Here is a 13,023-nt window from a genome sequence, read left to right on the forward strand (position 1 = left end):
CCCCCCCAAGCCCGACCAAGCTCCGACCGATACCTCCTCCAACCCTGCAGTCTCCCAGCCCTTCCGGCTAACTCCCAGTTACATCCTGGGCATGACGTGCTGTGGTATGGAATACCTCTTTGGTCAGTTTGGGTCAGGTGTCCTGTCTCTGCTTCCTCCTGGCTTCCTCTCCCCCCTGGCAGAGCATGAGGCTCACAAAGTCCTTGGCCAAACCAAAACATCGCTATCAGCTCTGTTCCCGAGCTGAAAGTCAAAACACTGCACTACACCAGCTACCAAGAAGGGGAAAAATGACTGCTACTGCTGAACCCAGGACATTATCCACCCCTTATTCCATACCATTCACGTCATGCTCAGATCCCACATTTTCAATATACCATCACTCTTATCTTAGTGCATGGACCAGTCCCTATAAAGCTGCTGAGTCCATCTGGTCCATGATGTCAGGCTCCACCTCTTGTAACAGTCTTCCAGAGCAGGAGAGACTGTGTGCAGTGTTCACACTTGTGAATAACCTGGGCAATAGTGTCCATTGCTAAGTCCACCCCTCGATCATGAGTCCATCTGTATGTTGCATCTCTGCTCTGATGGCCTGAAGTGCCATGGGCCCACCAGGCTTAAAATAATTCACTGTCCCCTTTAGCAGTTTCTGCAGCTTGTTGCTGGGGACTCCATGCAGCTGCCTTCCATCTCCAATGCTTCCAAAGCACTGGAGGGGCCCAGTGGACTAGATACTTGCCCATACTGTCCCACATGCCCTGCCACTCATGACTGTCCAGCCTTGGAGAAAATCTTTTGGTCCCCCTATATTGTTGTCTAACCCCAGACAAGACCCAAACCTGACTCTGCTTAACTTTTGAGATCAGACAAAATGGTTGTGGGTAGAACACAGCCTGTGTGTGTGCCAACATGCTGATCCCCATCACAATCAGCAGGCAGGTCCCAAGGATACCCAAAGGCCATTCAAAACCTTCAGAACTCTCAAACGATGCTGCTGTACTTGTCACCGGGGCCGGTGTAGCTGCTGTGCTTGCCGGCTCTCCCACCGCCAGCTTCTCTTTTTCTGGGTCCAGCTCTTCCTCCTCTGCCTTGCTGGGAAATGCTGCGTGGTCTCCTGCATCCTCCTGGGGCTCGGCGGGCGGCTTCCGGGGAATGCTCTCGGCCGTCGCGGGGCTGGGCTCGGCCGGGAGGCTCGGCTCCTCCGCGGGGCTCGGCTCCTCTGCCGCCTTCTGCCTCTGCTCGGCTGCCTCCTTCCTCTCCTCGACCGCCCCGACCTCCTCCACCTGCAGCCGTCCCCTGGCGGCCTCCGGCCCCGCTCCCGCCGCCGCTTGGTGCCCGGGGCCGCTCTCCCGGGCCGGTTCGGCTACCGCCGGCTCCCGGGGCCGCTCCCCCTCGGCTCCCCGCAGCCTCACGAAGATGGAGAGTAGGGTGAGGGCCAGGACGGTGAAAAGCAGCCGGACGGCCAGGTACAAGTCCACGGCCACGTCCGTCCCGCCCTGCTGCTGGAGCCCGCCCGTATTACAAGCCGTTGCCATAAAGCACAGTGAGACAAGAACCTTAGCCCAGGCCCCACACTTGATAAACACTAACACAGCAAATACCGGCTCTACGTAAGTTACAACATTCTGAAGCTGTGAGATCAAGAGGAACAACTCTGAGGGCCAATAAATCAGCATTGTGTGAGTGACTATTAATCCGGACAGATCTGTCGTTATCTCAACCCCTCGTGCCTCACGTTGGGCGCCAAAAGGAACTGTCGTGGTTTAAACCCAGTCAGGTAATTCGTTCACTCACTTCCCCCCCTTTCTTGCCCTCCCCCTGCTCCCAGAGGGACAGAGAGGAGAATCGAAAAGAATGCAACTCCCACGGGTTGAGATAAGAACAGTTTAGTAACTAAGGTATAACACAAATCACTACTGCTACCACCAATAATAATAATGATAAAGGAAATAACAAGGGAAGAGAATACAACACCTCACCACCAGCCGACCGATAACTCGCCCCCCCAAGCCCGACCAAGCTCTGACTGGTACCTCCTCCAACCCTGCAGTCTCCCAGCCCTTCCGGCTAACTCCCAGTTACATCCTGGGCATGACGTGCTGTGGTATGGAATACCTCTTTGGTCAGTTTGGGTCAGGTGTCCTGTCTCTGCTTCCTCCTGGCTTCCCCTCCCCCTGGCAGAGCATGAGGCTCACAAAGTCCTTGGCCAAACCAAAACATCGCTATCAGCTCTGTTCCCGAGCTGAAAGTCAAAACACTGCACTACACCAGCTACCAAGAAGGGGAAAAATGACTGCTACTGCTGAACCCAGGACACTTTGTGAGGCTCATACTCTGCCAGGGAGGAGGGGAAGCCGGGAGGAAGCAGAGATGGGGTGCCTGACCCGGGCTAGCCAGGGAGGTATTCCATACCACAGCATGTCATGGCCGGGGTGGGGGGTGACTGGGAGTTACCCGGAAGGACACGGGCTTCCGGGTGGAACTCGCTTTCTTGGCCGGTGGTATCGTATTCTCTTCCCTTGTTATTTTCCCTTATCATTGTTGTAGTTGATAGTAGCGGTGGTGATTTGTGTACATTGGTTGCTGGACTGTTCTTGTCTCAACTCGTGGGAGTTGCACTCTTTCGATCCTCCTCCCCGTTCCTCCGGGAGTGGGGGAGAACCCAGGTGGGGGGGGGACACGGACCTCGATTGTTGTCAGCTCGGCACCACTCACTGGGAGTGAGTGAACAAGTTACCTGACTGGGTTTAAACCACGACAGTGGTGTAATTGGTAAGTAAGAGGTCCACACAGGGACTCTAGATGGTTTTGATTTGATCTGCTACAGTGAATAAGAGAGAGGTTAACTATTATATTTTGCAGTGGAGCATTTTTTTCAGTCACAGAGACAGAATTTCAAAGCCTAATCTCAAATTATGAACACTCTCTTGCTGTAAGTACCAGTGCTTCACAGTAGATGTCTGACTTATCAGATCAGATGTTTGGCTTTCCTTAGCACCTGTGGTGAAAGGCTTCCTCTTATCACTGGGTATCTCAGATTTATTCTCTACTGTGAAGACAACTTGCTACACTGAAGTGCTTCAGCAGCTCAGATTCACATAAATGTCATGCATTTTGATCATCGTTCCTCAGGTAAACAATAAAAAATACGTTCTCCTTTGGTACACTTGGTTGAAGCAATAGTCAGCCTTTAGGATGGACTTGGTCTCTAGCACAGTTCTTTCGTTGCTGCTTTTCCACTAGGAAGAACCTATCTCTGACCCACTAGTCTGGCCTACTGTCAGACCTTTCACCTGAAAGAGTCAAATGTGTTTACTTCTTATGCAAGACTTCCAAGTAGAGTCCATTAAGCTTCAAATGTACAATTGTTTTCTCAATATCTAATCCACTCAGCTTTTCTGCATCCACCAATATACTCTCTCCTGTGATGGTGAGTCCTGTAACATCTGTTAAGGGAGTCAGTTTCACTTTTTCCTTCTTCAGTTTGGATGATTGTTACAGTGACCTCATTTTGGGCAGGGAGAGAGTTTCACAGCCAGTGAACATTTTTGTTCTGTCAAGAGAAGTTTGCACATTAACATTTGCTAGTTCAAGCCCATCTGCTGATCATCCTAACCAGATGATAGGGGGTAATATTTTAAGTGTTTTGCATAAGTAAAAAGAATGGTAATAAACATGATCTTCTCTGAGCTGGAGATCAAAGCTACTTGTCTAACATTTCTCCTTGATTTTATGAAGGTATTTTTATAATACAAGATTATAAGCTGGAGACCCAGGATCTGGGTTTCTTGAGGTGAACCATTTTGGCACAGTAATGAACATGAGATCCTTTTACCCAGAACTTTTCCCTATCTTGTTTTATTCAAGATGAAGTTCCCATCTTGTTTTATTCAAGATGAAGTTCCCTATCTTGTTTTATTCAAGATGAAGTTCCCATCTTCATCTGTTGGTAAGAGACTGATACATCTTCTCCCCCATGCCTGTCTTTTTTCCCCCAGGATCAGTGGTTGTTTTTGCGTATCTTAATTTTAGCCAGCTGTAGTTTTTGTCTGTATATGTGGCTCAGATTCACTTGGCTGTTTTCTTTTCCAAAACTCATGTTTACTATTTCTTCATGTTTACATTTTTTAAAAAAGGAATACTTCTGTTATTCTCTCCACTTGTTTTATTTCAGTTACTGAAATAAACATTGCGTAGTGCTTATAGAAAGAAAATGATGCTGAGTTCTATTAGGATGTATTGCAGGAGTGCAGTAGCATTCAGGTGATCCAGACACACTCCACCAGCAGTTGGGCTTCGTTCCGGCATGTGTGAGATGATTACTTCAAGTTCTGTTCATACAAAAATGATAGGTTATCTTGGAGGCTCCCTGAAACAATCCATCCTTGGCAGAATGACTTACTCTAAGACACCTATAAGATCCTTTGATAAACTGCAGTTTCCCGCGGTATGAATTTGCATTCAGGTTAAGTACTCAAAAGTGAGAAGTTTTGTCTTCCCAAACCTGAAAAGCTGTTGTCTGTTGAACATTTACTAGCTTTCTTACCAACTTATTTCTTGTAGGAATTGAATATATTGGGGTGGATACTATCATTTTAAGGTCACACACCTACCATAAGTTAGGGCAGGGTATTACATGATTTTTTCTGCAAAACGTTCCATTTTTCTTAAATGCCCTTTTGATGGAGTAGAAGTCTGCATGCCAGTACATCTCCAAGAACTGCAACTGCACTTCGTTCTATATTTTTTAGAAGAACAGGAATTACATTAACAGAGTATGACCATCATAAAAAAAAACAACCAAAAAACAACCAAAAAAACCCGAAACAAACAGAAAAAAACCCTCCAAAAAACCTCATTCATGTTCAGCTTTTTACTATTGTTGCTTATAAGCAACACATAGTAAAAACTATAAATAATATAAATTAGATCATTGTGATTTAAGGAGACAGTGTCACATGTCTTCACTCTCTCTAACATTACCAGCTTTAATACAGATGCATTAAGTTATATATGGAGATGTAGGTTGTACATTGGAATTTTGATAGCCTCTTTTAAAGGTGAAGAGTGTTGATTTGATTTCATGGTGAATATACTTGTCATCTTTCAATAAAACTTGGCTACCTGCTATTTTTATTTCTATGCACACTTTGTCAGTTAAAAACACATCAGAAAAGGTTTTTAGGAAAAAGCACCCTATGTTAAGAATAATACAAATGTAATGTAAAGAAGCTTTTAATTTTTTATTATTTTTTGAGTATTCTTCTCTCTTTATGAAAAAAAGTCTACAAGCTCACATTTTTGTAGGAGATGGGCATCTAAGCTAATATGAAGAAGATAGTGCACAAATTGTAGTGAACCTCAAGATCTGGCCTTTAGTCTGCTTTATTAAGTTAGGAAGAGCCTGAATAATTTGTCATTTGACAGGGCAAATGGGCCCCAAGACCATTTGATGCAGAAAAATATTAAAATAATGTTGTATTTGAAATGATGTCTCTATGAGATAAGAATACTGTATTAATGACATATATGGGTAATGCATCTATTAAACAGCTTATGAATTGCTAGAGGTCATACTGAGAAACGTGTTTTTTTTCTTATCTAGACAGTTTTGAAAGAGAGATTAAAAGCAGAACTGAGATTTCAGTTAAAGTTATGAATATATTTTATCTGCTATTTATTATTGGGAAAGTTAGCAGAGAAAGAATCTGTTATAGACTGTAGGTTTTAGCATGGTTTTATTACAAATACAGCATTCGAAACTTTTTGTTGTTTCCCCTTCTAAGGAGAGAATACTAATTTTAGTAATATTCAGACTAAAATGAGTAACTGGTTGCTTCAGACTATTTCTTATCTTTGTGATAGTATCACTATAATGTTTTGCCATAGTTAAAATAGAAAATAATCAGAAGGCAATGCCCATTTAAGAGGGATGGGGAAGCATGGAGTGGGGGATCTGGTATTCCCTAGCAGCTGTGGGAAGCAAGTGGTCTGTTTTCCAGAGGGCATGCATCCAAGAGAGAAACAGAAAATGTTAAGTCTCCTGGAACACAATTTATCTCAAAGTTACTTAACCACATTCTGAGACTCACTCTTGTGGTTTTAGGGCTGTTTTGGTATGTTTGGAAAAGAGGAGTTATCATTCCTTCTCTAACCTGTGCAAATAATCATCAGGAACTTTGATGACTGCAAAGACCATAGCGTAGTCCTTCAGACGAAAGAAATCTGATGGTGATTAAAGTATGTAACTTGTTTATACTTTTCATATTAACTTTTTGTGTGTTTTCCTCTGGTCCTTCAGGAGTCTGTGGCACTTTTCCTCAGCCACTGTATGTGGAATTTATCCTTGCCTCTAATCAAAGGTTTATATCAAAGCGTTCTAAAGACATTTCCTCAGGAAGTGGTCTGAAGTTGGTGGAGACAAATGGGCTTTTACCCAGACCTTGATTTTTTTCATTCAGCTTTCCTTTTGGTACAGCTTTCTTCCCTCCTTTGCTAGGCAGTGGCACACTGGTTAGTATAACACTTCATATTTATAGCTAGCAGACAATATGTGCTTTCCACAGGAGCATCTATGCAGCCAGCTCCTGGTAAAATTGTTGAAATGGTGGAGACTGCCTCATAAATTTGTTACGGAAGAGTGCAATAACAGCTATGTGTTGTGCTTCCAACAACAGCATTTTGCTGCTTAATTTTGTGTGGTAGAGCATCAGGCATTCAGGAAAATGCATGGAATATGTTTTTAACTTTTTTTATTACTTATTGTAGAGATCAGAATTTGAAATTAAATTTTCTACTAAGGGAACTGCTACTTATTTTGATGTTTAGGGCTTATTTTATTGCTTTTTAAAGTTACTTTTACTATGAAATATTAAATATTCTTAAAGAGAAAGGCAGAAGTTATGCATTTAAATCACAGGTTCATTGGAAATGTTCATGTGTGTAATCACTTAATGAAGTGATGGGATTGTAATATTTTAGTGCTCTGTAGATACATGTCTAATCCACAGTTCACATAGTTTTTGTACTTCAAAGATCTAAGGCAAAGACTTATAAAGATGTGGAGTGAAAGGGGTGGTGTGTCAGGCTGTATCTTTTGGTAAGTTGGTTAAAGTGGATGTTTCAGCAGTAGATCTGCTATCACCATGGCACTGGCTATACTATAAGGCAGAATGTTTTCCTAAACTTAAAAGAGAAGTATTTAAAGTATCCAGTTTTTGAGCCATTTGTGCACATTAAAAATAACTTGCTATTCATGTTCAATGGTTTTCTTGTTGGACAATGTAAGGGGACTTGCCGCAACAGATGCAACAGATTATAAGACTGCAAGTATAATAATTACAGCATGGAGCAGACTTTGCTGGCAGATACAAGAACGTAGCACTCTCTTTAATCATAGTGCTTCCCATAGTGTGGGTGGCCACAGGCTGCAGACATTTCAGTCAATCCCTTCTCCGTGCAGCGCTGGTTGTAAACCAGACCTGAAGTAAACAGCAATCCACAGGCTTTTACAGGGTTTTAATTCTGAGAAAGTATAGCTTCCTTTTGCCCCTCCTTTTGGCTGCCTGCCTTTGTCAGCCATAACCATACAGGTCATGCTTCCTACAAAATCAGTTCTGCTTTCTGCTTGAAGTAAATAGTGTATAATGTAATATATATAGACTCTTCAAAAAGTTGTTTGCTTTTGTTAGTTTTGGGTTGGTGTTGTGGTTTTTTGTTTGGTTTTGAAGATATGTTACTTTAAAACCTGAATGTTTTGTTGATTATTGGCAATAATAAACTCTGCACTTATATTAAAGGCTGTACAATGTTTAATGCCTTTTTAAAAGCCTTTAATCTTTGTTGTTTTCATTCTCCCAACTTCTGTCAGTGCTTAGTGTGTGTTTTACTGTAACTGTTTACTGTTGCTCTAGCCATTAGCACAGCATTTTTCCTCCAACCAAAATGAACTTGTTGGTTTGGAGACTTTCTGGGGAGGGTGTTTGTTTGGTTTTTTGGTTTGTTTTAGGGTTTTTGAGATGTGTGTGTGGGGGGTCTTTTTGGTGGTGTTATTTCTGTGTTTTGGTTTGTTGTTGTGTTTTTTTTCCTTAATCTGGTAGCCAGTTTACAGCTTTGGAAGCCGATTTCACCTCTTTAATGTTTTACATAATATTCGTCTGGAATCTTGAGTTTCATGAAAGAGATTTAAATGGCCAAACTCGGTGTCATGCAGACAATACACAGCGATTTACAGGCCTTTTTGGAATATGTAAATCAGATGCAGTTGAAGACAGTTACTGTAATTCTGTTATATAAGTGTATGGGCATGACAGGATACATTTTGATGGATGGGCTTTTACATTATATTTAGGCATATGTGAAATCAACATGTAAATGAGCTTGAAAGAAACATCTTAACTTTCACTGGGTAACTAACAGTTGAAAGTCAATTTTAATTTGAATCAAAACAGAAAGCACTGTTAAGTGAGATATATGCACAATTTTACGATCTAACATCACTTATTAAAGCCCAGTTGACTTAACTCCTAATGCAATATAGGACCTTGCAATTTTAAATTGCTGGTTAAAGTACAGTTTTGAAAACCAAGTCTGCTTGCTTTGCAGTGTGTCCTGAGGAAGTAAGGAGTGATAAAGGTAGTTTTCTCAGTCTTTTGTGCAATTTGTTTGTGTCCTGGGTATTAACCTGGAAAGGAAAATGTGCTCCTCAGAGCTGCTGTCCCTTTTTATACCTATCCCTGCTGTCTGTGTCCTGTGTGTACACGAAGTACGTAGGCCAGAGATGGAGTGTTTTTAGAGCCATTGCTTAACATTTCTCTTCAGCTGCACCAGCTGTAAAAAGAGTGTGAGACTACATTTGGTAAACATCTAAGGAAACCCAATTCTAACAATACCTGCTTAAGACTGGACATGTATCTGCCTCTTAAACTTGCTAATACACAGTTCTGCCTCTAGCAGGTTAAAAAGTGAGAATCTTAGCTGTGCTTAGAGTGGGTAACTTATGTGGGAGGGGGAAAATTGCAGTGAAAGTAAAATTGACCAACAAATCAAAGATGAGTAAGTAGCTGTATATGGTGTATGGTACATACCATCTTACAGATACAGTGTGTATTCAGGAATTCTAATGGAGTATGTTCTAAAATAATTTTTGTTGTAAAGGACAGGATGGTGATTGAAGACGATCAGAGATACTCATACGATAAGAGATTGGGGTTGGCTCTTTTAAATGAAGTGAGACCATTTAAAATTAAGATGGATTTTCATACACAGCACATAGTCAATTTCTGGTGCTTATTGTCCTAAAGTTTTATTGAGTTCACTGACAGTATTTGTTGTTGTTGATGATGATGTTATTTCAGTTTTTGGAAAGGCAACCAGAGGGAGTTCTTGGTCATTTCTGACCTGTTATTATACATCTGAATTGTTAGTTAGCCTTTTCACTAAACTCCTTATGAATCACCTTTCTAAGCTGATTTGGACTTTCTCTAGTCACCTCTAGGTAACAGCATTCGTAGGATGTAACAGAATTTGCAATGCTTGCAAATTTGGAAGTACTACCATTTTCTTGTAGTTAAAAATAATACGATAATATGAGTGGGCTGGAGGAAAACAGACTTCTTTTTCAAATAGATGATTTTTTTAACAATGCCAAGCTAATGTGAATATAAATAAGTTCTTGGCTTCTGGTCCAAAATAAACAAAAGCTAAGTATCTCAAAGAACAAAATTAGAAACTAAGGATTCTGCTTTCCTGCAGGGCTGCTTGAGCTTTAACAGCAAGTGTCACAATTTGCTAGCCAGCTGACATTTCTCAGAGCACTTTAGTAGTGCCAGGTGGCTCTAGTAAAGAATAATGATTTGTTACTGACAAACAAAAAGAGGTCTCTATTTGAAGAAATTCTGGTGGTATGATATACTTTTGCTAAACCTAATATCATTAGTGACCAAAAGTTGTTGCATCACCATTATATGTGTATTTTGTGCTTTTTTGATGAAGAGTACAGTCATCATTTTTCTCCCCATAAACTTTTAACAGCTTGATACTTACAAAGTCTAAAGTGAACTCACTAAAAGTAATTTTTCCTGAAAAACGTTCTAGGTTAGGTGATCTTTGGGTATTTGCAGCATGTACCTGTTGGAAATACAAAAATCTGACATTTGGCACATTTCTTGAAAAAAGCATTGGGATTATCTTTTCTCTAGAAATTACTGAATTTATGGATTTAAAATAAAAGTGAAACCATTTTAATGATGCATCCACTCTTTCTAAACTTAAATTTATTCATACTCTTCTCCTTTTTTTTTTTTTTTATTTAAGGAATTCTGTGGGAAGTTTGCATTTTGGCTTTCGAAGTTTTGGAGAGAAGAGGGAAAATTAATTTTAAATCTCTGGCTAGTTAAACCAGAGAGCTTTAAAAAAAAGAAAAAAAAAATTAATGGTTGACTCTGGTAAAGCTATTGAAGCTTTTGTAAGTTAATGTAAATGTGGGTTTTATTTTAGCAGCTAAAGTCACCCCCTTTTTAATACAAAGAGAAATAGCACTTTCTAGGTGGGTGTTTCTTAGAGAAAGGAAAGAGAAGGAGATTTGAAACTGCTTTTCCTGTCTGAGGCCAAGAATAGACTTAAAGCTTGCCAACCCCACAATTCTTTAGCTTCTTTCTTATGATTTCCAAGGGTTTTGTTAGTGATTTGCAGATGGAGCTTAGGCTTTGGAACTTATCCATTAAACAGTTGTGTGGTCGTAGCCACAGGAGTAGTGCAACATGTTTTTCCTATGCTAGTTTCACAGAAGTTAACTGAGCTCGAACTGGTGAGGGAACAACAAGGCAACTTCCCCATCCCTTCCTTTCCCATAATTTTCTTTCCTTCATATAATTTGGAGATTAGGCTGAGGTTCATTTTGAATTGTATGGAAATATGTAACATTTTCTTCTGTTTTAAGAGAGGTAAAACATTAGGGTAGTCTTTTTAATAAGTTACATATATCAGCAAGTTGTATATAATTCATACACAATTCATTGCAAACATTGATTTCTTAAAAAAATCTGAACAGTTTTTGATTTTTTTTCCCCAGTTAAGTTTTTCTAGTAGGTTTTCATGGTCCTTTTCTGTATTTTTGCAATTCTTACTTTTTTTTTTAAGAAGCAAATTGCAATTACTATTGTTGAAGGGAAGTTAAGGCAATTGGCCTTGTGTTTAGAGCACTTAAGCAGTTTTACTGCAAACACTGACTGAAGGTGAACCTGCTAACATGCTTCAAGGACAGAACAAGATGAAGGGCTCTGCATCAGATACAGTGTGGGGAATTTCATAGAATCTGTGTTTTCCTGCCTGGGAATATGTGAAAAGCAATGAAGTCTCCACATCTGCCAATGTTAATTTTGTGAAAGAATAATGTATTCCTGGATTGTTTATTTTTTGTTTTGGGTGTTTTTTGGGGGGTGTGTGTTGGGTTTTGGGGGGTGGTGGTTATTATTTTTTTATTTTATTTTTTTTTATTTAAAAGTAATATTCAATCTAGTAATTTATCTACAGATTTTCTGTAACTTGATCACATGCTTAAATGGCAAGACCCTGTAGGAGTGCTTAGCAGAATAATTTGTTTACAATCAACTAGTCTTTCATGGTTATCAGTGGGGATTTATATGTGGGCAGATGTCAGATTGTCATTCCAAGTGAATAAAGAGAAAAATGAGAGCTCCAGTAAATCCTAAACTTCTGGTATAGAATTTAGCTAATGAAAAACATCCTGCAAATGCATGTATCCATGAGCTGTGCTGAAACAAAAAACTTCCTGACAGTAAATGTCAGAAAGAAATGTAGGAAGAAAACTCCCCACCCTATACTTAGGCACTTTGGCCCTGATCCAGTATATTACTGAAGAATATTCTAAGCTTTCTTAAAGTTAAGTTGAAACTGAACTGATTTGGTGTGGAAGATAACTTCCTAACCCAGCTGGTTAGTGAGCCAACTAGGGGAGATGTCTGTTTAGGTTTGCTCTTTGCAAACTGAAGGACTGGTGGGTGATATAATGGTTGGAGGCTGTGTTGGGCAAAGCAGTCACAAAATGGTGGAATTTTCAGTCCTTGGAGAAGTCAGGAAGAAGGTCAGCAAAACCTTCACTTTAGACTTCCAGAGGGCTGACTTTGGCCTGTTTAGGATGCTGGTTGGCACAATTCCTTGGGAAATATTACTGAAGGATAAGGAATAAGGATAAGGATAAGTCCAGGAAGACTGGACACTCTTGAGGAACGAAATCCATTGAGCACAGGAGCATCCAGTCCCTATCTTCTGAAAATCAAACCAATGGGGAAGAGACCATCCTGGCTGAACAGGGACATATTGCTGGAACTCTAGGAAAAAGAGAATTTATTATCTATTGGAGAAGGACTGTCACGCCATGAAAAGTACAAGGATGTTGTTAGGTTACGCAGAGAAAGTTAGAAAGGTGAACGCACAGTGGACCTAAATCTGGCCACTGCCATAAAAGATAATAAGAGTATTTTTTCAGATATATTAGTAATAAAAGGAGGGCCAGAGAGAACCTCCATTGTCTGTTGGTTACTAGAGGAAACCTAGTGGCTGAGGTTACTCAAATAGACTCAATTTGGTAAAATGGGAGGTTGTGTTGACTAAATAATCATTGAACTATCCTTGTGTTGGCTAATCATTGAAATATCCATGTGTGCATAGTCTAATTGAAGTGTATTTTAACTAATTTTAATTTTAAAGCAGAAATTGGAGATTTTCGCTAGTTTTTCAGTGGTAAGCAGTTATTTTTTTTACCAGCTTATAAAATACACTTTCATGTGCTGATAATAATTACATTGTTAACCAATATATATGGCATATAATTTCACCTTAAGTATACTCTGAGATTTTAATAAATGTTAAGAATACAAATTAATTAGAATAAAACAATACTTTGGAAGCTACATTATGTTTAAATTTGTGTAATATTTGACTACCTTTATTCTTTTACATTTTGATTTTGGTTTGTGGAAAACTAATTTTCTGTCTTTCCTG

This window comes from Pezoporus wallicus, unplaced genomic scaffold (genome assembly GCF_028554395.1).
Source record: "Pezoporus wallicus isolate ANWC-B61680 ecotype Strahan unplaced genomic scaffold, APGP_CSIRO_Pwel_v1 contig_371, whole genome shotgun sequence".
Lineage (NCBI taxonomy): Eukaryota > Metazoa > Chordata > Aves > Psittaciformes > Psittacidae > Pezoporus > Pezoporus wallicus.